The 27828-nt window shown below is 40.9% G+C and overlaps 1 protein-coding gene across 2 annotated transcripts in view; it reads right to left on the reverse strand.

Moving 5' to 3' along the window:
• MARCHF3 (membrane associated ring-CH-type finger 3) overlaps nucleotides 1–27828 on the reverse strand; it is a 140136-nt gene that overhangs the window by 96673 nt on the left and 15635 nt on the right. Inside the window, exon 1 of one of the 2 annotated variants that reach the window (XM_045837990.1) lies at nucleotides 5380–5457. The exons of the other annotated variant lie outside the window; for it this stretch is intronic. The gene's annotated coding sequence lies outside the window, so the exon portion shown is untranslated. Of the gene's footprint in view, nucleotides 1–5379; nucleotides 5458–27828 lie in introns of those variants that run through there. 2 annotated transcript variants of the gene reach the window in all.

Consider the following 27828-nt stretch of genomic DNA (forward strand, 5'->3'; position numbering starts at 1 on the left):
ACATTAGTTGTTACAGGAATATCTTCTTTGTCTGAAGAAAAAAAAAAGAGATGTTGTCTTCATTAAAAATTCCTCTCACTGCCTACTTTACCTCTGTGTACCCCTGCACCCCTCCCTCACACAGAGATGCCCTGCCTGACTATTCTTATGGGCGGCCCTGTCTCTTCCGGAACCACCTTCACTACAATCACTGTTTCTACAACTTGTGTGACCACCCAGTGAGGACCTAATGGAGCAGGCCCCATGGATGGGCTCCAGGGGCTCCCAGATCCCCAGAATGTTATGCAAATTATATGTATACATTTTTCTTGGAAGGGAGTCATGGCTTTGAGTCAAATAACAATAGGATGATCCCCTAAATGCCATAGATCTCTGATTTAAAAGGCTGGTGTGAAAGCACTCTTAAAAAATCTCTTATTTCACCATGGCTGGTATGACTCAGTGGGCTGAGTCCCTAAAAGGTCGCCAGTTCCATTTGTCAGGGCTCATAGCTGGGTTGTGAGCCAGGTCCCCAGTTGGGGGTGTTGGAGAAGCAACAGATCAATGCTTCTTTCTCTTTCTCCCTTACTTCCCCTCTCTCTAAAAATAAATACATAAATAAAATCTGTTTTAAAAATCTCATATTTCCAAGGCCTAGCACAAAGCATGGCAAATGGCACTTAATAAATGAAATAAAAGCTTACAGTGACTGAGTATACAGAGTACACCAGACACTAAGGTGTTTACTATTAAGATCCTTATTGTACAGATGAGCAAAATGAAGTCCTGAGTGCAGGTTCACGTTCGTAAGACTCTAAACCGTCTATGTCAACCACCCTCTACAAATGTTGTTAAGTGAATGAATGCTGAAAGCGCACAGGTGGTGGTTACTAACACTTCCATCATGCAGGTAAGGAAACTTCGGTATCACCATGGGGGGAGGGGAGCTGCATAAAAAGTCAGGTTACCTGTCTTCCACTTGTGTGCTTTTCTTTATACTAATCCAACGTTGTTTGAAATAGCCTTTACTCCTTATGAGACATGAAAGTGAAGTCCTATATATTAAATTGAACTCATTTCACCTGTATCTGCATTCAGGACTCTGGCGTATATATGATGGTATTCTTCGTCATTAGATCAAATTTCACACCAGCAGGACTATGTCACCATGGACATCTGTGAAGAAAGAAAAATCTTTCCTCTTCTTGGCTCCTTCTCTTGTTGGAGAGCCCAAGCCCAAATGCTCACAGGGACTAATAGGTAATGAAAGTGGTACAAGCGGGCTGTGGGCACTGGGCCAGCTGCCCAGGAGCCACATCCCGTCAGAGCACACAGCTGCCCTTTGGCCTCAGCACATCATGATCACTTGAGAATGTGGGCCCAGGATGACCAGATGTTCAGAATTTTAAGAAAAACCAGAAATGTAGATTTTGTGTGGAATTTCCTGAGGTTTAGATGTTGACGACTCATTCAAATATGTTTTAAAAACACAGTATAGACCAAATAAAGCACATCATAGGTGGGACCATAAGCCACCAGTTTGTAAACTCAGTTTTTGTTTGGGGAACATCCAGAATCATCTCTGGCCCCACCAGGCAGGTATGGAGGAGAGGTGAAATTGGTATTTCCGGTTTTGCTGCTTGTTAGCGTCTTTACTGAAAGGTTTGGTTGGGAAGTGGTTGAAAGAGAAGCTAAAATTGTCTTTGGACTACCAGTAGATTTAAAATAAGCTATCCACAACCCGAAATGGGAAATCAAGAGTGGGCGGTAACAGTCGTGTGTGACATTCTCCCTCGTGCTACCAGTTGGGCTTTCTGTGGCACAAAGAACTGCTCTGGTATGCACTGACACATGACTTCAGCATTCATTCTTCAAGCTGGTTGTTAGCGGCAGTGCCCTGCTGAATCAGCAGAAACATCCACAACCCGCCGCATGTCTTCTTGCAATGCATGTGCTTTGTAGGGCAGCAAATCAGCTCCAGCAGTGAACAAGCAATTGCTTGCAGGACATCTTTGGATAGTTGCTGTCCAGTGAGGAAGAAAAGCCTCTCAGAAGAATGGAACCTTTCCTAATAGGGGTCGCTACTTGGCCTTTTATTCTGTCTGTCAAAGCTGTGCAAAACACTGAATAAAACTGGGTTCACTCAGGGATCAACTACTCTAGCACTGGAGCACCTGGGGCCCTCAGCCTGCTGCCTGGACAGCACTGCCTCTGAGGCTTGGATGGAGGAAGCTGTGCAAAATCAACTTAGAAGATGAGACTGAAGACTTTTAAGAATTAGTTTCCAGTCCAGAGGTAAGAACAGTATTTGAAGAAAACTTCCTCAAGCCTTCTTTTATTTAAATGCATTAGTGAAATGGATGCAGAATATTAATGTGCTTTGCAAGGCTTTGGAAAATAATGCTAAACAACATTCTCCTCAAACTGAAGGTGCTGTATACATGTTTAGACTGAAGAGAGGTCTATGTTGATGCATGCACAGAATGTCCTTCCCACAGCAGCAAATTGAGAATTCTCCAACCTTTTTTCTTTCAACAGCAACAAAACAAAATCACACCAGATACCTAGGCCAAGAGTAACAGAGGACTAAAGTATGGACAATATAAAATATTATATCTGGAATGAAGCTGAGTCCTTCCCAGGCTGCCAGTCATGCTCATTTTAACTTTATAAGGAGAACACAGTACTTGACACTACAGTATTTAGAGCCCCTATACTGAAGTGTGTCCAAGGTTTTTCATGAACATTTAAGTCTGTTTTCAAAATAGCACCTTCTACTTTTGTTAATCCTTTCCTTTTAAAAAATGTTTTACTGATTGACCCTCTTTAGAGAGGGGGGAGAGAGAGAGACAGAGAGAGAGAGAGAGAGAGAGAGAGAGAGAGAGAGAGAGAGAGAGGGAAACACTGATTTGTGGTTTCACTTATTTATGCACCCATGGGTCTATTCGTGTACATGCCTGACTGGGGGATTGAACCTGCAACCTTGGTGTATCAGGATGATGCTCAAACCAACTGATTTACCTGGCCAGGGCCTTTCCTTTCATTTTAAGTCAACTTGGTAGACTGCGCCTTGCCAAGTTTCAGGTTATCTCAGATTTTTCAATACCCGGTTCCAATGTGTTATGAAGACAACTCAGTAATCACTATCCAAACATTTGTACTTTTCAGGTTTAAAAATTGTGAACCAAGATCAAATTCATATTTTATGGCAAATCCCAAGGGAAGAATCTGTGTGTCATCTTTCTTTTTCTTTCCTACTTTTTCAATTCCTAAATATAAAAACCTATATATTAAATAGAGGCCAAGTAAGCATGGCTCTCACAGGGAACATATAAGGCAGCAAAGGATCAAGGGCTTTTTCTCTCCAGCAAGTAAATGTGGTTCTTTTAATAGAGAATGTAATTATTTGTTAAACTGCTCTCCCATCCTAATTCACAGGTTTTGGTTTCTTGCACCAACAATTAAGGTAAACTATGAAGGGGAGGTGAATAAAGTGTGTTTCCTCTGAAGACGGAGCCAAGGTGCCCACATATACTCAATTTAAATATTGGATATAATTTGGAATTCATTTTTGGTTTGGATTTTATGTTCAGTCATATAAATAATGATAATTTGAGCAGGTTATATGTATATCTCCTTATTTTTTATTGAGATGTAATTCACATGCCATACAATTTACTCCTTTAAAGTGAGTTTTAGTATATTCTCAGAATTGTGCAATCATCATTGTAATCAATTTTAGAACATTTTCATCACCTCAAAAGAAATGTCATACCAATCAGCAGTCACTCCCCACTCCTCTCTGTCCTGGAAACCACTAACCTACTTTCTGTCTCTATGGACTTGCCTATTGTAAACATTTCATATAAATGGCATCGTACAATATGTAGCCTTTTGTCTGTTTTTTCACTTAGCAAATGTTTCCAAGATACATACACATAAGAATATTGTCAGAATGTTCCAAAAGAATTGGGGTGCGCTCTTGCTATCAACTTTCTCACCTTCTTCTGCATCACATCTTAATGCATTTGGGAAACTGAGCAAGTCCTATTGTCTCGCACCACAAATTTTCACTTGCCAGTAGACACCTCTATGTCACGTTCTTCTAACACTTCAAACTCAGCATGTTTATTTTCCCTCTCCTAACACCACATTCCTTTTCATTTACTTCTTTTTGTTAACAATGAAACCCCCGCCCATGCCAACTAAAACCTAGTCATTTTTACTTCATTAAAGTCTAATTCACCCTTCACTGTGCTAGACACAGGTTCTCTCTGTTCTGCCCCAACACACGGCTACTTCAGCCCACCTGCCTCTTCACCCTCAAGGGACATTCCCTGGCCCAGACCCACATCGCAGCTTGTCTGCTCAGCTCTGCCTGCAGTCACCTCCTGCTCCAATCTTTCCTGCACCACGGCTGAGCCCTAAGCTGAATGAACTGCAGTGAATAAGTCCGACTAGAGGGCAGGGACGGGGGAAGAAGAGCAGGGAGGCTTGTTTTGCTCGGACCCTGCAGGGCCCTGGGAGGATGGTAAGGCAGGCTGTCCTCTCAGTGCTGGAGAGGAAACCGCGTGCTTGCCAGCTCTTCCCTAGATGCCCTGGGCCCCACCTAAAGAGGTTCTGACTTAGTCATTTTCAAAGTCCCTGGATGACTGTAATGTGCAGTTCCGGGACCTAACAGACTGCACGACAGCATGGTGTTAGTAGGGCACGCAAGGGCTCTCCCGTCAGAAGACCTGGGTGCCGACCTCAGTCTACCAAAGGATAGCAGTGACAGCTGGGGCACTTTATACCTGGGATACCTGTTAACTGTCTACCCTTGATTTTCTCATCTGTAACATGGACTAAATATGTCTTCTTTTTGGACATGCTCTGAGTGTTAATTAAATCAGACATGAAGCATAAGGTAGAGTGCCTGGCTTAAAGGAGACCCTCTACTTCAGAAGGGGGGTAGAGGAGTGGGATGCAAATGCCGTGTTCTGAACTGTCTTTGTCACACTGCTAGTATGACTGGGTGACAACTAAGAACCATACTTTTGTCTCTCACAAGGCCCCATATTAGGGTGATTCCTTTGATGACAGGCAATGTGACTCAGCTGGCTGAGGGTACTATGGACCTTACAACTAATCCCAACAGGTGCACAGCCAGATCCCAACATTTTGTGCTATTTTAGTTTCTTAAAACGTGGGAAGGGTGGTGGTGCATGAAGACGGTGTGGTGTGCAGAGGGATGATGGATTAGAAGTCAGGAAAACTCCAAGTGCTCTGTGACAGGAGGAAACTTCCATTGTACACCCATGGGTATAGGTTGTTCTTGACACCCTATTCACACAGCCAACTAAGCAGTAAGCATATTTTTCCTCCTCCCACAGGCCCTTTAGACAGATTAAACTGAGATACCTGGTAGCAGTGGGCTCTAAAACACTTTGCAAAATCTCATTGACATTCTTAACCATGAAAAAGCAGAAGCTGTGGAGTCAGCTGGGCACGCCTTCATTATCTTCCCTCTGCAGGAGGAGCACTAGATTAGGACACATGTGGCTGAATCACGTAGCTGAATGGTGCATATACGGCCCAGAAGCCCCCACAGGCCCCATAGGGGAGTTGGCTTTGGCCTTCCAAGAGAGCTGCTTGTTTTTTAGTAATGCAGGGGCAGACAATCCCTTATGCAACTTGGCCCCAGGACAGGAGGGAAGGTTGCACAAGCAATCTAGCAGGGCTGGGGTGTCCTGGTCCCTAACTGAGGACAGGAACTTGGACAGGCTGCTGCCCATGACCCAGCTTTACTATGAGTCTGAGAGGACACAGGCTGCTCACTTCTTTAGCTCTGGATTGCATATCAGAAACAGCAATGAAGCAGCTCAGAACCAACGTAAAGCAGGATCTAAACATGGCAGGGCTTGAATTCTCTCATTTGTGTATCAGCAAAGGCTATTGGAAGTGGTAGCAGGCTCAGAATACAGACCTTGTGGGGAGTTAACTTCAGGTTGGAACAGCAGTTTACTTGGGGCCTCAAATCCACCATCACTGCCAACTTGGTTTATGATGCTGGGGTCAGTCCACTGAAGCTCATGTGTCCCAGGAGCCAGATCCCTCAGCTTACTTTCCCACTGTGCCCCGTCTGCATCTCAGACCCCTTATGGGCAGCGAGTCAGAAGGAGCACAGGATGCAAGGGGTTCTCTTAGATGAGGCCCAAACCAAAAGAAAGCACTAGAAGTCTGTGTTATTTTGTCTTTTTCTTATCTTCTATCTATGCCCAGCTTCCTTTATGTTTTTCATATTTAATCAGGGTTGGCTATTTTTTTCCAATTCTAAAATTGAACAATTAACCAGAAAGTGTAGAAGCTGCTATTATAAGGCAAAGAGAGAGAAGTTATTACAGTGAGGTGGAAGCAAGGTAAAGCCTGCTCACGAACTGAAGCGGGTTGTAATAGAATGGGCCGGGTGGAGGACAGTCTATAATGTTAGTGTGGATATTGCAGTTTTAGTGGGTTGGCAGGGAAGAAGACAATGCCAGGACTCTTCAGGGCACAGGGATGCTATTGGTCCCATGAGGGATATGACTCCCTGGGAAGGGAATGTGTCACCCTATAAGAAAGACAGTGGCTCTGATGAGTGGGACAGAGGGTTGAGGAAAACTTCTGGTGATTCTCTATATTTAGCAAAGAAACCCTAGATAAACCAAACTCGAGTAAAGGTGCTTGGAAAATAAGTAGGACAGGAACACTTTCTACACCAGGACAGGGGGACGTGGGAAGGAGTCAGGAAAGCCAAGCAGAGGCTGGGTCCGGCCAAGGGCAGCACACGGGAGAGAGTGTGCAGGATGGGGAAAGCCCGTGGATCGGGGCGGGTGGCCAGAGGAACCAGACAGGAAACAAGCTGCTGCTCAGCGTCTGCAGATCAATGTCAGAGCCCAGCCCACACCGCAAGTCAAAACAGAAGAAGGTGGTGGAAGCGAAAGCCCTCTCAGAGCCAGCCGTGCTTCTTAAACATTCTTGGGTCTGAGAAAAACTATAGAGGTACTCCCAAAAAAATGCATTTGTGTTCACGTTATTCCACCTTTCCCTTCTGGGATTCACAGGTCGCTACATCAAAGTCACAGACCTGAGGTTAGGAACCCCAGGCCGAAGGATGCTCTGTGTTCTGAAAGAAGTGGTAACAGGAAATATGTACTTGAAGGACTGTTGAATCCTTTAAACCTCTGGCTACCAAAGCAGAATAATATGAGACAGAGCCAGAAACTGTGCTGAATAGTACATAATTTGCAACGAGTAGTTGGGCCCTTAAGCTGACAGTATGTGCTTGAGTCCCAGGGAAAGGCAGGGACTGGGAGTGAGGGAGGAAGTTCTCCCAGGCAGACCTTTATTCCTCCCAGGAGAATAAAGAAACACTGGGCAACCAAAGGTAAAGAGTATTTGGCAAGGAAACTGTCCCCCTATTCACTTTCAGATGGTGGTGCGAGAAAGTTAATTTACAGCAATGATGGGGCCTTGGGTTTTTGTCATGCGTGTTTCATACTAAATTAAGACACGTGGTATTTCTTAAACAAACAAAAAAAAAGGAAGATAATATATTTGTGACAATGAGCCTGTAATTATATTGAAATGATGCCTATTTTTTTTAACAAGTCAGCGTTACTTTTCATTTACTCCTTTAATTAAACAACAATTTGATTTTTGACAAGATGTGTCTGGGGAGATACCGCAGGGAAAGGATTGCAACTCTCAGTAAATATGTGATATATTGAATTTGATGCTTTTGTATGAGTTTTTGGTGGTGGTAAGGAGGCTCTGGTTTTGAAAATATACAGTGGTTTCTGGTTGGTAAACACAAGTTTGCTGAGGGAGAGCCTGATCTCGGGAGCATTTTTCATGCATGACTATTTGGTCCATGGGTACGGAACAAGCAAAGACACAGTAGGGTGGATTGATTGTCCAAGGAAACTTACCTTCTTGAAAGAGAGATCATTAGCAGAACATGCCCTGAGTATGGCTCTAATGCAAGCATATCTAACAGTACTAGAATTTATAGAAATATGCTCACTGTCTAATGTTGCCCAAGGTTATGTACAGCATACTGAAACACATGCATAGTCAAGAGCACAGAACCAGAAGTCAGGAGACCTGGAATCAAGCAGGTTCAGACTCTGTAAGGTACATCATCTCGAGAAACTGTTAGCCATTTCAGACAGAGCCCCAGCGTCCTACCTGTGAAAGAAGACCGAAAATGCCCGCTACTGCCCCACCCAACAAGTGGCATCAAGTACGCGCATGAATGAAATGTCAGAAATTGAAGCACTTGAAATTCCTAAAGTGCCATATAAGTTATGCCATTATTATACAAGGCTACAGGATTTTTGGAAAATGTAAGCATATTTTTTTAAAAAAATTGAGTGCCTACTTTAGACAAAGCACTATTCCAGGTATTGTAAATTACAGAGATGAATAAGCCCTTGGAAGAGTTTTGTTTATGACTTTAAAAGAGAGTTAAGGGACAGATTACAAAACTGAAAATTCCTATTTGAAGGTTTTTCAAATATTTCAAAGTTGAATGAACTTATATTCAAACAAGTAAAAAAATAATTTCATTTAGATAGGTCAGATTTAATAAAATGAATATTTGAAAAATTCTAAATAAGTACAATGCAATAGATACCTAAGCATTAACAATGCTAAGTCTGTCTAGAATAACATGTAAAGGAAATAAATTTGAGCTGAATCATATGATTGTTTTTTTCCTTTTAAATCTCAATAGGACTGCTGACCTCTGCCGACACACCACTGTTTAGGAGAGGCGCTGCATGAGAATCAGGTTCTCTTTAACAAGTAAACTGTGCTTTCTTCTGGTACAATAGGGTGAAATGAATACAAGCAATTGTCTCCCTAGAATCTGGTAAAATGATCCTGAAATGGGGACACAGCAGTGAAGCAACATGGTAGAAAGGAACATCAAGGGGAGAAGACAGAGTTCGACAAATTTCTGGAGACCAAGGACAGGATGGTAAAGAGAACAGAGTAGATGATGATTAATTTTATGTGTCCTGGTGGGGAGGCTGTGGTGCCCAGCTGTTCGGGCAAACACTAGCCTAGATGTTGCTGTGAAGGTATTTTGTAGATGTAATTAACATTTAAGATCCTTTCACTTTGAATGAAAGACTACCCCCCTTACTTTGGGTGGATGCAGAGGGGGGAAATAAAGGCTCATCTAATCAGTTGAAGGCTTTAAGAGCGATAACTGAGGTTTCCCAGAGAAGAAGATGTAGGAGAAAACTCTGGAAAAGTTTTCAGAGGGAGGGTGGCAATGAGCTACCTGGCAATGCAGCAGTAAACCAGGAAGACACTAGGCTCACTGGGCAGCTGCAACAGAGACTGGAACTTTAAAGGGAGGTGAAAAACAGAGAGGTTCATTGAAGTCTGCCTAAGGTATATGAGACCTGTGAGCACTCTTCATTCTTTCCCCTTCCCCTTGCCTTAGGTCCATGCACTGTGCTGAAATTTTATTTGTGGGCAAACTACTGGGGACTCTTATCTATAAAGAAATTTTTAAACTGTTGGAAATTGTACTGTATATAAGACATTAACATTAGGGGAAGCTGGGAAAGGGATATATGGAAACTCTCTGTTTTGTTTTTGTAACTTTTTTCTACATATAAAACTAGTTAAAAATACCAAAAACCTAAAAAACAAACAAACAAACAGCTGTCTGGAAAGAACCAGGAGGGCTAGAGTATGTGCCAACACTCCGGAGCAAAGCCCTCCTCTCAGGCATTTGGAACACCTTCCTCGAAACCCCCACCTCTCCCCACACCCACAGAAACCAAGAGAACATCTAGCCCCTTCTCAGTGTTGATCCTAATGTGAAACTCCGGACAAGCCCCCCACAGCATGGATGGCCCTTCCAAGTCAGGGGCAGCACGGAACAGGAAATCAGACCTACATATGCAATAGCATTAAGAAAACCCACACCAAGCATTAAGAAAAATCAACTTAGCCCTTTGTTCTTAAATATCAGTGGATAACCAAAGTTCACCAATTCTATGTAAAAACAAATCAGAAGCCCCAAAGAGGAAAGCCAAGTAATTTAAACATGATTGCTGATTCCTGAAGAGACAAATCATTCAGAAAACAGGAAAATTTTAAAGAGAACTGAAGCTGTGTTTTCTCTGGGATTAGTAATACTTTCAGCTAATAGAATGGACAGTCAAGATGTACTGTGTAAATAAATGGATCAAAAATAGAAGTTTAAAACTATTATTTTAAGGGACAAAGATTATCAATAGAATAATTAAAAGTAGCCATCAATTTAGGAAGGGAGAAGGGTAATGGAAATGAACAAATAGCAAAGAGTCAACAGATAACTGACCCAATGAATCAAAAAACAGCAGGGTAAAATTATTCTTAGGCAACAAGCAGGGAACCACTTGAGCATCCACCACCAGAGAGCATGGCCATCTGGGGAGGGATGGAGGGGTAGGAGCGGGGCATGGCTTTTCAGCGTGTGAATTTGTATGCTATTTTATTTTCTACCTATGCATGTGTCATTTTCACAAAAAAAATAAAAGGAAAAAATAAAAAAGTTTCCAAAATATTCTTTCAAAACATGAGACCTTTTTTTAATGTAGGCAACTCCCACTGACATCAACACATTTCATTGAAGAAGAAAAAAGTCTATAATAATAGGACTAAAGGGAAACAATTTCAAATGCATGTTGAGAGGCTCAAACAGCAAGATAATTTGGAAATTTCTAAACTGTTGTCTTTGTCAGAAAACAAAGAAAATTTTTAAAAGACATTTTAGTAGCCCCTGCCCCTCCCCCAGACAGTGAGCATCTTGTCAGTATATGAGTGCCAGGCCACTGTAAATCTAAGTGTAAAGATGGACCACATGCTTCATGAGCTGGAGCCTTTCCCTGGCTGGGGAGTGAGATTTGTAGAGTGTTCAGTACTTTTGTGATCTAGCAAACCATAAATCATATCACATGTACAGAAAAGGAATATTTTGCTGATATCACCAGTATTAATATATTAATTACAATACTCAGAACACATCAATGATAATAATGAGTATCTCTATATTATATTATGCTCTGATCCTTGGTGTCTTCTGGAATAATAGCAACTTGCCTTATTAAGAATGAAATTTAGCAGCATGACTACTTCTATTATTGCATTTCCTTCTCCTTACACTCATTTTCACTGTATTCTTTTCCTTGGCAAATGTATTCCTTGGCTTGACAAAATGTCTAGCTTTGTGAACTGGCAAGCTACTCTTGCTTGCTATATGCCTAGCAAGCAAGAGTCCCCAAGATATTTCCATGTACTCACTGCCTCTAGGAATTGAATGTATAGGGTCTGCCAATTGAGTCTTCTTCAGGCCAGATGAAATATATGAAGTTGAACAATTCCCTGGAGCTACAAAGCCTGGCAGCTTTGGGGAAACAATTTACCAGTCAATAAAAAAGAAAGCCATCCTGTGAGTTTAGTGAATGCTGAGAGAACAGCCACAAAACTGCTGGGTGTTCCTGGATATACAGTACAATCAAAACCTGTGATTGTGCTCCCCCACCCCCAACCACCCCAGCTTCTCTTAAGTTCTTACATCCTGATACCTCAGCTCTAAAAAGTTCACCTGCAGTCAGATATGTAGCTAGAAACAAAACAAATCCGTTCCTCTTGATGCCACAGGTATCATACTTACTGGTTTTTACTACTCTGTCCAAATTGGCTTCCATAAGAAGAATGTCAAGTCTGCCGGAAACACAAGACCTCCCTAATGATGTTGCAAAGCCTTCCGGAGCACCTCCAAGGATGTGAGCTGAGTGAGGGAAGGAAGGAAGGGGAGCTTGTAGCTCTGCAGCTGATAGGCAGGCACTGAATGGACATTCCCCTGAAGCAAAATCAGATAGAAAATAATCATTTTCTATTTGCTTTCCCATCTCCTTCCTACTTTGTTAAATGGGGTTGTGAGTAAAATACCAAAACCCTATTGAGTTTAGTGCCCTTGGCTGAAAGTTTTCCTTAGTCAAGATCACTCAGTTAATTCATACTTAAATAAATACTGTGAGTAACTGGTTCCTGGAGGTTACTGGCCGAAGGTTTCCTGATTTCCAGGTCAGAGGGCAGCTATGGTTTCCACAGAACTCTGAATGTTACAAAAGGGCATCTGAGGTCCACATGCCACTGATACTATCTTTTTCTTCCTGTTTTTGATACCTGGGTTATTCTAAAGCAGACCACCATGGTCAACAAGGCCATAGGAGGACAAGGCCTCCAACTCCAATAGCCTTTGAGCCAATCTTTCTATTGAGAATAAAGGTGGTGACTGCACCAAAAGTCAGAAGGCACAGATATGTCTCTCCTGGATTGGGGCTGAGGTTCCAAAGCCAGGTGTAGAGGACAAACCCATAAAGCCCTGTTACAGCCATGGGGAATCTAGATGGCAAGAAGCCTTATGAGCAAAGTATCTCCAATGACCAGAATTAGAAAGCATTTAGGTGAGAAGCTAGAAGAAGTTAGTTATTATGCAACTGAGAATATGAATAAAACTTAGATCTACCATCCTCAAAAGATGTGCTGTCTTCAGGTTCCGGGTATTTGACACTATCAGATGCCATCAGCACCAAGCCCCTGGTGACTCCTGAATGGCCTGGGAAAGGCCTTTGTGGCCCCATAGATTTTCAGAGTTTATCTGCAAAGCTGCTCTAATCTCCCCTGAACATCAGGGCAGAGTCTTGCCAAGCAACTAAACACTCACTTTAATCATTTTCAGGCAGAAAAAAAAATGTTCTGTATGTAAACAAAGAGCTTAGCCCATTTGAGATGGAGTCCACACCCTTGTTCCACTTCTCTCCCTTCCATTCCACCACCCCAGCCTACTGAAATGATCAAAAATGGTGTAGGTATAAGTCATCTTAGTTAATATTATAGGAGTATAAAACAAAACAGCCAGTTTGCAAAGTGATTTGGTAGTTTCTTATAAGAACTAAACATAAACCTGTCATTCAACCCAGCCATGCTATGCTTAGGTATTTATGTAAGTAAAATGAAAACAAGTTCACTAAAATGGCATGTGAATGTTAATAGTGACTTTATTCATAATGACCCAGATCTGGAAACAACTGGAATGTGCTTTACCTGGTGAAGACATAAGCTGCAGTATGTCCATATAATGGAATACTACTCAGCAGTAAAAAGGAACTAACTACGTGCACATGCAACAATGGGGATGGATCTCAAAGGCATTTTGCTATTTGAAAGAAACCAGACTCAAAAGAGTACCTAGAATATGATTATATATGTAAAAAACATCCTGGAAAAGACAAAACTTATAGGGCCAGAAAACAGGTCAGTAGTGGGCAGGGGCGGGGGGTGGAAGGAAAAGTTGACTTCGAAAGGAAATGCAATAATTTTGGGCAGTGATAGCACTGTTCTATATCTTGATTGTGGTAGTAGTTACACAACTTTCTGCATTTGGTAAACTGCATAGCACTGTATACTAAAAAAAAGTGAATTTTATTGTATATAAGTTTTAACTCAATAAACCCAACTTGTGAACAAAATCTCAGAATAAAATGCTCCATGATGCAGATGAACTTCCTACCTACATCAACACCTGCAGGCCTTCTCCCAAGCTGGAGCTGGTGGCACTCAGAAAACCAGGTGCTCAGTTACTCTTGGACTTGGACACACAGTCCAAGAGTAAATAAAGCAATTAATATGTAAGTCAATGGAGCTGATGCGCCAGCATGCTACCGTGTGGTGTTACTCCTTTAGGATCTTTTCAAGCCTATACTTCATGAGAACACTTCTGACATTCTGGCATTAAGGTGCTATTTATTTTGCAGGGTGCTGTATGTGTTCTTACCTGGCTTTGCCAAGAGTTCTAACTGCCTGGATGTTGCTGCTTTCAGAATCATTGGAGTTAAGACATTATTTCAGACTGAGAATTCAAGCCTGCCCTGTGTTTATGTTTTCTATTGTGAAGCAAATTAATCTGTATTACTCTAACTGGACATAACACAGAGAAAGGAAACTTTCCTAATTCAGTAATATTTTTATACATTACTTGTACAGAATTATTTCTGGCAGAAAAATATTCATGTCCTGGACATTCAATGATTGTTTAATTTTCCACTGGATGCCATGACCATAACACACCAACTCCATTTTCCATGGCTGTGGTTTGATGCTAGGCTTTATTTCCCCCATCCTCCTCTCAATAAAAACATTTACTTAGAATCCACTATAGGGAAATAAATGTTAAGGGCAAACAGAATGAGAAACTCAAAGGCCCAGACTTTCAGCAGCCTCCTATAGCTACTCAAATACCTCCAATGGATTTGATAAACAGAGGCATAAATATAGTACTACTGTGTGACAAACAGAGGCATAAACACAGTGCTAAGTCAGCAAGGGGGAGGGGAAATTGAAACAAGCTGGGAAGGTGGAATTGAAGCTGTGCCTCTGCATGGCTGTAAAAAAGAAGGAGCTCTTACCCTTTTCGATAGCAATGGATGGACCAAGAGAATATTCTGCTAAGTGAAATAAGCCAGTCAGAGAAAGACAAGCACCATATGTACTCACTTATATGTGGAATCTAATGAACAAAATAAACTGATGAACAAAATAGAACCAGAGATACGGACTACATGGAACAATACTGATAGATCTCAGAGGAGAAGGGGCAGCAAGAACTGGAAAAGATGAGCCAAAGAACATATATGCATATACACTAAGCCCATAGACACAGACAACGATGTGGTGAAGGGGGGAGGGCTTAGGGAAAGGGAGAAAAGGGGTGAGTAAATGGCAGACAGCTGTAATAGTGTCAAAAAAAAAAAAAGAACAAAGGGTGAAGATGTGGAACTGCAGCTATTCCAGGCCGAGCAACCTATTTGCATGAAGTACCCTGTGAGGGCAGGCTTGTTTAAGTTCATTATCACAGGCTGGCATCCTGAAGCCTGAAAACCATAAGGATTTAACTTTTTTTTTTTTGAATTTCAATGTCTTTCAGCCTCAGGCCTCTAACATATTTAAGTTACCCTCCTTGTCCATTTCAGCGGACCCTGGTTTAAGTACATTGCATGTGGTCAAGAATTAGGTTATGAAGAGTCAAGTATGGAAAAAAACAAAAACAGGAACTGGAGAAGAGGGCACACTGGTGGCTGGCTTTTGCTCCTGTCTAAGGGGTATGAGTCCAGGATCTTTAGTCCCCTTGGGAAGTAGCATTAGCAAAAAACACTAATAACAAATGCAGGAGAATCTTTACTGCAGCATTATTATTACTAATAAGAAAACGGAAATCATCTAAATATTCATCAGCAGGGAACTGCTTAAATCAATAATTGATTATTTACACAATGGGATATTTCAGAGCCAGTAAGAAAAAAAGTGTGAAGAAATAAACATCTCTAGAATAAATTACTTAAGTTAATTAAAAATCAGGGAGAGGATGTATAATAGGCTCCCATTTATGTTTGCGTATGCATACAAACTTCTAAAAGGGTAGATTAAAATTGTTAATATTGTGTATATCTGGGGAGAGAAAAGGAGGAGAAAGGGAAACTTTTATTTTCAATTTATACCCTCCTGTAACTGAGCATATTTTTAAACCACTTGTGCATGTAATGATGATGATCATCATCACATAAAGTATTAAAGAATACTTTTAATACTTCCTGGGGCTGACCTGCAATTTACTATGAGGACCAGTGGCTAAAATTGTAAAAGGGCCGATAGGTACTAGAAGTTTAGTTTAACAACTATTAGGCATTTTAATTTAATAAATGGTTATAGGATATGTTATTGTCACAATGCCTGAATAGCTAACAATAGGATGCAGTGGCAAGTTAAGACAAAGAGAAAAGCAACAGATGAGATGTGAATGGTGGGGGTGAGGTGGTGGAAGCCAGCCAGAGAAGACTTTCTGGTAGAGGCAAGTCTTAGGGCTTAGATTCATGAAGTGGAAGAAGCATAGAAAAGGCAACAGAATGAAAAAACAAGAAGACAATATGGTGAGCCTTTCACTTGACAAATAGACATTTGCCACTCTCAATTCTGTTTTAGAACTGATTACTACTGGAAGCAAGAAAGAATTCCAAAATCTGAAAATCCTAACCCCTCTCAGTCACAAAGGGAATGCCTTTTCATCAAAGACTTTAAAGCAACATGGACCAAGACCCATGAACTAGACTTGGGTCTATTCTTCAGTGCTTGAAGAATAATGAGAAAACTCTAGGAATCCTCCCACCCACACCCCATATGCATGCTTGAGTGTGTACACATGCACTTTAAAACAAATTCTGATCTCCTTTTCTTTGTCAGAAGTTAAAAGCTTTGCCACATATTTGAATAATATTTGATTAGAGCAACCAACCTCCCCTTTAAAGGACTGTTGTTTATCAATGTATTTGCTTGGTGCTCTATCCTAAGAACCTACTTGGGAAACAGGGATGGGAGTAAGAAGAAGAGACTCTTCTCCCTAATCAATAGGCTTGCTATCTTTTGCCATCACTGGTACCCAAAGTGAAAGGACCAAGAGCCTCAGGGTAATCCTTCCTATAGATTCAGATCCTATTTCTAATAGCAACAGTAGAATAAGCTATTCAGTTTACTTTTTAAAATACCAGCCTACCCAAGATGACTGGATACCTTATTTTTTGTTAAGATTATCCATTTTTCATACTTTCTCCTTCTCTCTCTTGAGAAACTATATTAGATCAGCAATAATTCTGTGTCCATTTAGCACATCTGGTCAAACTAGGCTTACATGCTAACTTTCTTAGGAAATTTAACCATTTGTACTATAATATCAGTATGATGAAGGAATATAGCCAGTTATTTTAGAAAATGATCATAACCAATAAGCTACTGATTGTTTATTGCTAGGGGAAAAAAGACTGAAGCACCATTATGACAGAAACCCACTGGAAACTATTGGTAATCTAAGAACAACAGAGGAAATATTAAAAGAATAAAAAAGAGTGTTACTTTATTCCTTAAAACTCTCCTGACCAGAATCATGAAACAGTTTCTTCAATGGAAGGAGATAATATATCTCATTACACAAGAAATTTTAGGTGTAGGTGGGTTTTTGTGTTTTATTTTGTGTAAGTCACAAAGTAAATGAGGGAAGTTCACATGCAAGGGTAAAGGGGGATTGTGGGAGTACAAAAGCAGCAGCTTCCAAGTGGCCCACATGGCAGCCAGGGAGCTGCATAACAGAAGTCAACCAGGCCTGGCTGCTGATCAGAAACACAAAGTGCTGACTTACAGTGAACCAGAATTCTGCTCTAGTAGCTAAAAATAAAGAAGAACCTTCCTGCTCCATTTTCAAGCCATTCCTTGGTTTTCCTTAACTTGGAGAATGATCTCCAGCTTGGATTTGGGGTGAAACTACAGCAGGTACACTAGATGGGCACTTGGTTCTTGACTTGGCTCTCAGCAAACCCAGTGCAAACATTCAGCATTCCACGGCCAAGGCCACACACGGAAGCTATCAGGTGGAGATGGCCACAAATGTGCTTTCTCACACTGGAAAGAACAGGGAGATGAGGTAGGGGGAAGGTAAAGAGCATGGTGGGAATAAAGGAGCCTCATGAATGCTTTAAAATTCATGCCAGGTGTGCTACCACTCCTGGGAACACACCTATGGCTTTCTTCCCCCACAGGCACGCATCTCCTAAACTCTAAGGGACCTCACAAGACTTGCAACCAGGGGAGCAATGGGCAGAGGCAGCTCACCCTTGGCTAACCTCCTGAATCTGTCTCCAAGACTCCCTTTTCTCTGACTTTCTGGAGAGCCAAAGAAGCCTTGCCTAAGCTCTCTCCTGTTGCTTCTTCTATCCTAAGTCGTTCCTTGTTTCACTGCTTCCAGCTTTAATAAATGTACTCTCAAAATAAAATAAATAAACAAAACCCATGCCCAGAGGACAATGAACAGATATTCCTGTGGATATCAACCTGAGAAAAGCCATCTTTTAAACAAAAGTCTTATTTGTACCCCTGCACCACTCCCTCCTTGCCAATCCTCAGGCTATACTGAAACAAAATGAAATGCTATAAAGATTTTTGGTTAAAGAACAAGCTACAAAATATTTATGGATATTACCTATAGGGACCCCGAAGTGATGGACTGAAGTAAAACTAAGAACTGGAAGAACTATTACCACGTGGCACAAGGCATCCAGAAGAAAGCATACATGGCAAAACCCAAAAAAGCTCCCAGAAAGTTCCCTCTCAGCAACACTTCTCAAGGAGAACTAGCATATTGAACTTTCCACATAATTGCTTTTCAGATCTGTCTCCCAAATAATCCCTCAGTGAATATCTAAGTCAGCAAAACAACAGGAATTTTTATATTGATCCTATAACACCGGCAGTTCTGTGAGCTATAGGTCTCAGCTGGAGCAAACACATAAAATGTTGCCAGTAAGGATAAGACGTTTTTAACTTAATGTAGGTGATGCAGAAAATGGGTCTATTTTCTTCCTTTTTTTTTTCAGATGGAAGACTTATACAATGCCCATTTTTAGGGCGATTATGTACAGACAAGCTTCCAATGAGCCTATTATAATCAGTCCAGCATAACCTCCAGGTCACCCTGCACTTTGGGCCCATGGTATCTTTACAGGACTAAATCCTGGATACTTGACCTGAATCCTGAGCCCCTAGGTTCTGAACTTCTTATAGGCTACTCTTTTACAGTCTACTCTCTCACTGACTTTCAGATTCAACCCTCAGTGTTGTATTCCCAGGCATAAATGTATCTCGCCACCATTACAGTTTCTGCCTGTCCAGTCTTCTTGCAGTAATATCTCCCAGCTGAGTCAGCCCCTGGTACTCTGGTACCTGGCCACTGCAGGGAGACAGCACCTCTCTCAAGGACATATTTACTTTCAAAACATGTTTCCAAATGGTCGACTTCTCTATACATCAAATACATGATCTAACAGATTTGTTCAACAAACATATTAGTCATTCTAAATCTTATAGTTTTTCAAAGGGCTATTACATATATTTCAATGTTAATGATCTTAAGTTAATTTCTCACTAGTGAATTGTTGGCTTAACATCATTTAGCCAACTTTAGTTGTGCTATCTTTATTGCCCTCCCCTTTAGCATACCTCCCTCATTAATCTCTTTCCCCAAAACTCAGGAGGCATCATGCTTCCATTCCATTTCTTTTCCCACATAGTCAATTCATTATCAAGTCCTGTTTATCCTGACACTTCTCTCCATCCCCATTGCCATCACCTCACCCAAGCTATCACCAGATCTCACCTGAACTACTGCAGTACCTCCCCAACTGGTTGCCTTGCTTCCACTTTTGTTCACATACAATCCATTCTCCATGCAATAGCCAGTGATCAGGGCACCCAGAGCATGTGAGTTAGTCAAGGTGAATTAGGTCTCAGCAGCCTTTATTAGGCCTGGAACACTGGGCAACGATATAACATGCAGGAGGATGAGAACTACTTTGGGTTTGGCAGTGCCGGTGACCTCATGGCATCACTCCTCTTTGAAAAGGCAAGGATGAATTACTTTATATAAGGCTCAAGGAAGACAGCTGTAATCATTTGGATGCGTGCCACTTAGAGGCTCACCACAGAATGGACACTACACATAGTGACACATTCCAGAGGGTATGGAATGAGAAACAGAGGAAGACCAGGATGAACTGAGTAGACTTAGTGAAGAGTGACCTGGCGCAAAAGGATTTAAAGAATGAAGCTGGGAAACCAATGATACCCAGCCACCAGAAAGACGTTAACCCTATCACAAGTGATGAAACCAGTTAAGAATTCCATCCACACAGCAAGGCCTCGACGGTTAAAGATCTCACATTATCTCAGCCCTGATACCATTTGTCTGGTGATTATCAGAAGACTGAGCGATAGATACAAGGGTTATATTTAAAACATGTATTAGTTTTCAAGTTCCTTCCCCACCTCTTGTTTCAAGTCTGGCCTCTATACAACTGTTCTGTGACTGAAAAATGTACTGCCTGTCACTATTCTTAGTGTCTCTTTCATTGAAAAGAAGCTGACGTTGTATTTGGATGGGCAGAGAGATTTATAAGCATGAAAGTCCTCAAGAGGAGAGATGGGTACAGGGTGATGCAAACAGTTCCACCAGCCGCAAGTGGAGTCACCTGTTACCATGTGTAGTCAGGATAGGTTAGCCTCCTTTCTGTACTGATTTCAAAATAGAGATTTTAGAACTCCAGTGCTGCCCTGGCACTACGACCACCACCTCAGAGTGGAAACGGTCAACAGGCCATTTCCCGGAACCTGGACAAATATGCCCTCAGGTGAAACAACATTATGACAGTGTGTTTGGGGGGTGGTGAGGCCCATTGGCCTCCCTCTGGCATTTTTAACACAAACAGAATTCAACCCCCATTTCATATCATATTTCAGGATGGGTGATCCCTTGCTACAAGCCCAGTTCCTTTTATAAACCAGACGTTACTGGGGGTTTAAGATGAATTTAATTTCTAACGAACTAGTGCTTAGTTATTACTAAGATGGAGTATGCTGGCAGGAAACCCCTCGGAGGGAGCCATGGATCACTGGAGTAGAGAGAAGAGGGCAGAGCCCCGACCGCAAGTCCCACGGACTGAGCAACGTGAGGGCGGAGATTCTGTCGTATTGCTCTTCAGCTCCAGAACCTCGCAGGTGCCCAGCACTCACTAAATGCTTGTTGAATAGAAATGACAGTTGTAAAAAAAGAAAAAAGAGAGAGAGCCCAGGGAGGATGCTTGGTGAGTGTGCTGGAAAGGAAACTAGAAAAATAAAGGTTTGAGGGTATTGGGTAAGTAACTCTGGTAGAAAATGAGTGGAGAGAAAAAAATTGACAAAAATTTACCCCCCCAAAAGAACCAAATGTCAAACGAGGATCCCACAAACACATTCCATTTATACACAGATGTGCATGTGCACAGGAAAGCATGGTCAGTACCAACAGGGAACTAGAACTCTCTAGACACACTGAAGGGCAGAAGGGGTCTGGGAGGTACCCTGTTTGCCTTAGCCCCCGCTCGCAGGACAGGGGGAAGCTGGGAGAGGCTGGGGACAGCTGGTGGGGTAAACACCAACTGAGGAGGTACGCAGGCTAGAAGCATGTCCAGGGACAACGCAGACACAGACAATGGACTCCGTCGGACACGATGGATGAGACCCCTCCCCTAATTCAGAAGGAGATCCCTTTCAGTCCTATCTCCTAATATAAACCAAAATTTACCTGACAATTCACCTTGCTTTTATCATCTATATAAAAGCAGTGAACAAGCTGCACTCTATAAATAGTTTTGCAAAACTGTGCTGTGCCTTTTGCAAACATTAAGGTGGAAATGGCCCTGACACAGATCAATAATATTTGCCTATTTCCCTGTGCTGCTCTGTTTATTTTTAGCCCTTACAGAGAGCCCAATATCTATAAGAAAAACTCTATATCACCTTCAAGAATATTACCAACTAATGACCGAGGTAGAAAAAAATTTACATTCACTTCATTCCTATCAGTCCTTTTTTTATAGGAATAAGTTCAAACTCGGCAGGAATTTGTTATACTACCTCATTACATAGATTCAGGCCTTTGGGGAAAGAGATCATGAAGCTTATAAAATTCCACTCCTCCTTCATCACTCCCTGTTTTCTTCCATTTGGCAATTTATCTAAGAGTTCAGTTCCCTATTCCACAGGCAAAGAAGTGCACATTAGCACACATGAACACAAAGAGCTTTGGGTTGCTTAGAAATAGGAAGGAGTATGACCCCCTGCCTCACCTTCCTTTACTTGTATGTCATCATTTAGCACATGAAGGAAACAGCTGCAAACCCCAGTGAAGATCATCACGAGGTGCAGCAATAAAAAAGGAGCATTACAAAAAGTGCTGGGAGCTGAAGCAATTGGGACTTGATTCTCTATAAGGGTTGCCTTATCCATCTCTGCATTTCCTATGGAGTCCAGCATAACACCCTCACAAAGCTGGCATAATTTAATACCAGTCCAATAAACAAATTTCTTCTAAACATAAATTGAATTGTGATTATTTGTTGCACACTGGAGTCCCCAATGAACTTGTGAATCCCTCGGGGGCCCACATAGAGTTCCATCCTTGTATCTGCATCCTCAGCAACCAGACAAAAGCCTGACATATGATTAAGAACTCTTGACTGAAAGATCAGATTTCGCCACTGTGTGACCCTGGGTATGTCACATACTCCTTAGGGCATTCATGTCCTCAACAGGGGGGTTTAGTGGAGTGCACAGCAGCAGCCATCGGGGGCATGTGATCACCCTGAAATTCTGGGCAAATTTTTATTTGCTGGAATGTGTACATAGTTTTTCTGAGAAGAGGATACATATCTTCTACTGTCTCAAAGAACCTGTGACTGTTCCTGTCCCTAAAAGTTTTAAGAATCTTTGGGAGCAGTCTCCAACATTACTGAATCAGGAATCCTAATACTAAAAAGCTTTTGAACATGCATACCATGCTCATGTACTAGATATGTACATATTAACTGTATTAGGTACATGACAAAACAAATATCAAAATGACAAAAGTACAAGGTAAATATGCAATAAATAATACTTTAAATTTTTATTTATTTATTTATTTTTAAATTTTTATGGAATTTATTGGGGTGACATTGGTTAATAAAATTACATCAGTTTCAGGTGTACAGCTCCATAGTACATCATCTGAATATTGTATTGTATGTTCACCATCCCAAGTTAAGTCTCCTTCCTTCACTATTTATCCCTCCTATACCCTCTTCTAACTCTCCTCCACCGGCTCTTATGTCTGGAAATCACCATGTTGTTGTCTGTGTCTATCAGTTTTATTTTTATTTTTTTGATTAATCACTTCACCTTTTTCACCCAGCCCTCCAACCCCCTTCTGCTCCAACAGCTGTCAGTCTGTTTTCTATATGTATGAGTCTGCTTCTATTTTATTTGTTAGTTTATTTTGTTCACTACATTACACATTTAAGTGAAATCATATGGCACTTGTCTTTCTATAACTGGCCTATTTCACCTAGCATAATACCCTCCAGATCCACCCATGCTGTTACAAAAGGTAAGAGTCCTTTCTTTTTCATAGCCAAGTAGTATTCCATTGTGTAAATGTCCCACAGCTTTTTTATCCACTTAAATATGTATTATACTTAAATATGTCTAAGATTACAAACCCATTGTATTTATTAATAATCATTATTTTTATTAAGAACAATATAATAGAATATGCTTCATGTTTGAAAATCTAGGTTTAATTATTTACAATATGTTAATTGGAAGATCTGGTCCTAAGTTCAATTTATTTTATATAGCTGGGTTTTAACGGCTGTCACAGTTTTAGGCAGTGAAATCACATATAATGTAAACATTTCCCAACACTTCTAAACAATGTTCTTTCTATAATAGGAGTTTCTTTAAAATTCAGTTATTTTCTTACTTATTCTTAGGACAAATTAATTATGCTTCCTTTTAAAAAAATGACCTCTAGATACTACTCTACTGAGTTTTCTTGTTATCACAGAAACAATTAACAAAATATGGAAACCTTTCCTTTTTATAAAAAAGAAAAATAAACATAACTTATCTGTAAGTTTAAGAACTCTTGAATAAGTAATTTTCAACAAGATAAACAGAAAACCTCTGTGAGGTACAAAGTTCATGGTCCCTTCTCAACCTAATACGAAATATTATATTAAGTAAGTTTTCTACCACACTGTATATTCAAGGTCTGTTTTTATAAAATTAACTATAAAGTAACATCATGTAGTATTTTGTTTACTTCTGGCTTCAACATCTTGGCTGCACTAGCGTGCTTATGAATGATGCAGTGAACAAGTTTATCTCTTCTAACCTTGCCTTAGAATGAAACAGCTGCTTCTTAAAATGAAACACTACTCAATTTTTTTCATAAAACATTTTCATAAAGATTGTGAATAAATCACATCCAGTGGTGACCCACCAAAAAGAATCATTTAGTATATTTCATTGGTGAAACAGAAATAAACAATAGGTTAGACCTAACAACTTACAAATGTAAAACAAGTCTTTTGCCCTCCATCACTTGTTTTAATACAGTATTTGTTTCTTCAGAATTTCAATAATATCTTCAACAATACTTTCAACAGCATTTTCTGACAAAGAAACTCAGATAGATAGTTTCCAACATATTATCTTATCTGGTCTTGTGCTAGGTGAAAGAACAAGTGTTTCCTAAGACATGTGGCTTTTAACTTTTGCATACAAGTAACAAACTTCACAAGAGGCTTCAAAACACTAGTTTAATGAAATTTTATGAAGATTAGTAAGTACATTTAAACAGTGGATTTTAAAAATTGCAGAGGTTATTCTCCATTTTTTTTTCCATCATGGTGCCTTCATTATTTTCATTAGGAAACTTCTCAAGACAAAGATATACTTCCTTCCAATATGTGCATTCTTAATAACAGTATATGTAAATCCTAATTTTGTTAGTCATCTTGATAGTTTTGAGATGCAGTGGCTAACTCTGGGGTCAGAACGGATTGTATTAGTATTGTTTTTTAACTCATAAGGTGACTAACAAAAAGCTTGTCCTAGAATCATAGTATTGACTCCTCCATTTCATACTGTTCCCTTGTGCTCGCTTGTACAATTAGTGTTACCTTCAATCTGCCTTTTGTTTTTTGTTTTTGCCAGAATCTTTTTTAAGCTCCCTTTCTTGTTTAATTTGTTGATGGTAGGAACTAGTTTAACACCTGAAATAAATTAATATTTTGCAAATTAACTTGACTGGACACATACAAATACAATGCAACATGCTGTGGGCAGGTGAGGGCACCAGTGTCAACCCCTTCTTCTTGAGGGAAACCTACTCCTCCCTCAGAACACGGGGCCCTCTGGCCTAAAGAACAGGGGAGGGTGTGCAAATGTCAACTCATATATACTGATAAAAATTAATTTTTCTTATTTTCATGGTATTAAAAATAAATAGAAGTTCTAGTATTTCCTCCCCACACCCCAGTGGTTTATTTTGCAAGCTAGAGATTATCCAGATCAGGATAATCTCTGGCACCATTTGCAACTCAAAAATTAAAAATTAATGGATGTTCTGAAAGAAGGGCCCTGGCTCATTGTTTGGTCAAAAAACTCCTGGATAATCCCTGAGTTTCTGTTTCCTGGTAGCTCCAGAGAAACCCTCCATCCAAAAGCCCACTGAGTGAGGAATGCAGGCAGATTACCTGGGCAAGTTTTCTCCTGCTGCAGCCCAGAAGGCAGTCAGGTGGACTCCATGCAGAAGGATCAGGTGAGGCTCCCAAGTGTCTGTCTCCACACTAGGCTATATTGACATACCCCTCAAACGGATGGACGGTTTTCAGCCTCAACAGACACTAAAACATGTGACTGTGAGGTGTTGCAAAATTATTCAGCACACACGAGTTTCACTTGGAAGCCTTGACAGCTGCAAGTGGGAGGAAAGTGACGGGGTCATGTGTTTTCATGGTTGTTTTTCTGGACAGTTCTATTTTGTGTGGGACGAAGAAACAAATTGTGTTCACTTATGTGGACGGGAAGAGTTTTCTAAATTTAGAGTCTTTTATCACCTGGATTATTTCCTTTGAATGTGGTTTTCTACAACTGCCACGCTGAGGGGCAGGAGCTCAGGAAGTCCAGGGTGCTTGAATGCAGCCAGTGCCTACAAAGTCATGTGCCAGGCAGCAGGCCAGGCAGCCCAGTCTGGTGGCCAAAGCCTATTTCAAGAGTCTGAAAGGACAGTCATAAACATCTAGAAGAAATGATTTGTTGCCTGGAATAAAATCTCTTAAGGTATAACAACAATAGAGGCAGGTTTTAAAATCAAGACAGACAGGACCAAAAGATGATCTTCAGAATTTGTTCAGTCAAATTTCCTCCATGAAAAAACTAGCTTTTCTCTTGTTCTTTGAGAACTCCTAAAAGGAGATTCCAAAGCCTGTAATTCCTTTCAGAGGTCAACCATTCTCACAACCAGAGAGCCTTTCACAAAAGGTAAGAATAACTCCCCCTCAGACAGTTAACTTGATTGGTTATGTCTGTATTTGAGGAAAGGGAGGTATAGAGAATACAGAAAAAAAAAGTTTTGTTAACAAAAAGAAAGGCAACAAGAAAAATAATCCAATCTAAGTTGTTTCCTGTATTTTAGAGATTCTACCAACATTATCTATCATCAGAGAAACTAAAGATAATAAGAGGTTATTAGTATCTCAGTTAAAATCGTAATAGCCTTTCCATCAGGCCTTTTAGAAAGTGTCAAGATGGCCCTTATAAATGACGTTTTTATTGGTGCTACTTCCTTGCACACAGGCACATATGCACTGGTATTATATTTCCTATAGGAAAAGGCAGAGGCTGTTATTAACTGTGAATCGTGACTGGATTCCTGTTACATGTTTGCAGACTGCATTCCCTGTTTCTATTTTCCTGTGAAACTAGATCCTCCACACCCCACCAATCCAAACTGCCCCAGCCCTTGCCCCTCAAAAGTCTTGCTTCTTTTCACATGAAACTAACAACTAGTAAGTATTGGTTACTCTTGCTCAGAGTTTGTGTTCAGATAAATTGTATTTGAGCTCTTCCATACAACACAGGTAAAAAAAAAACAAACAAAAAAAACAGCCAAAATAGCAACTTCAGTAGCCAAGCTGGTGAGTATTGGCCTCACAATGAAAAGTTACCAACTAGAAAATTTTACATCTTTTTCTCTACAAAGAGGAAAAAAAAAAAAAGACAAGCAGGCTTGAAAGATGAATAGAATCATATAGTGTTAACACTGGAACAAATCCATAAAAATGATCCAGTTTTCTGTTCCTTTCCCAGGAGAGGATCATAAGGCTCAGGAAGGAGCCTGGTAACTCACTCTACGTCTGCCTGTAGGCAGATGCAGAGCCAGCACCGGGCTCAGGGCTCCAACTGGGGTGGAAGCAGAATGGGGGACCTGGCCGTCAGGTCACTTACATTGGAATCAAAGAGAAATGTCATTGCAGTAACTAAAATTACATAGCCAGTTTCACAAGGTGGTTCCACAAGACAGAAAAAGATTTAAGTATTTATTAGTTATTCATATATTTTTGAAACTAGAAAAGGTATCTTTCAAAGATTTTCAAAGCAAACATCAGGCACTCCTAAACATATCCCAAGATTCTCCCACCAAGTGACATTCTCTGACAGAGGCCTAGAAAATGAGCTGGGCCAACCGACTTGCTTCACCGCGAGTGAGGACCAGGCACGGTCAATGGTGCATCTAGGTCTAACTGCCACAAGAGTTGTATTTTCTCCAGGCAGAAGCCAACAGACCTCTTACTGCCAATTAGAAACCACTCCCAGTGTTTTCATGCCAGCAGATTGTCTGTGGGAGCTGTGCTTCCAACCCCCTTTCCAGCCTCCTCTCCCTGCACCAGGCATAAAATCTAGGCTCTGTGTTTATACTAGAGAAGGAATAAACACTAAAGTACTGTCAAAATGCTCTTTCTATTTAGTCTCCATACCACCTCCTCTCTTGGAATTTATAAGCTGCATGAAATAATCCTAGTTCAAAGCAGAGTGTTTTCATCGGCATTAATGACCTCTGAAAACAGGAGCCTAGAAAAGGCCTCTGGGGTTGGGGCAATAAAACCATCCACGCACAGTACATGGATGCCATAAGCCAGGGTACTTTTCTGAAGGACTCTGTCCTGGAAGTGAATGAATACTCGATGCTCTCGTGACAGATTCAAATTCAGTCATCTCGGCAGGCCTCCATCTACTCATCCAAGTAACTGCTGGCTCTTTGGGCTTGTGTTCAACTGCTTAATCTAGTGTGTGGGGAGGGCT

The sequence above is a fragment of the Phyllostomus hastatus genome, unplaced genomic scaffold, assembly GCF_019186645.2.
Source record: "Phyllostomus hastatus isolate PE091 unplaced genomic scaffold, TTU_PhHast_1.1 phas_contig_254, whole genome shotgun sequence".
Lineage (NCBI taxonomy): Eukaryota > Metazoa > Chordata > Mammalia > Chiroptera > Phyllostomidae > Phyllostomus > Phyllostomus hastatus.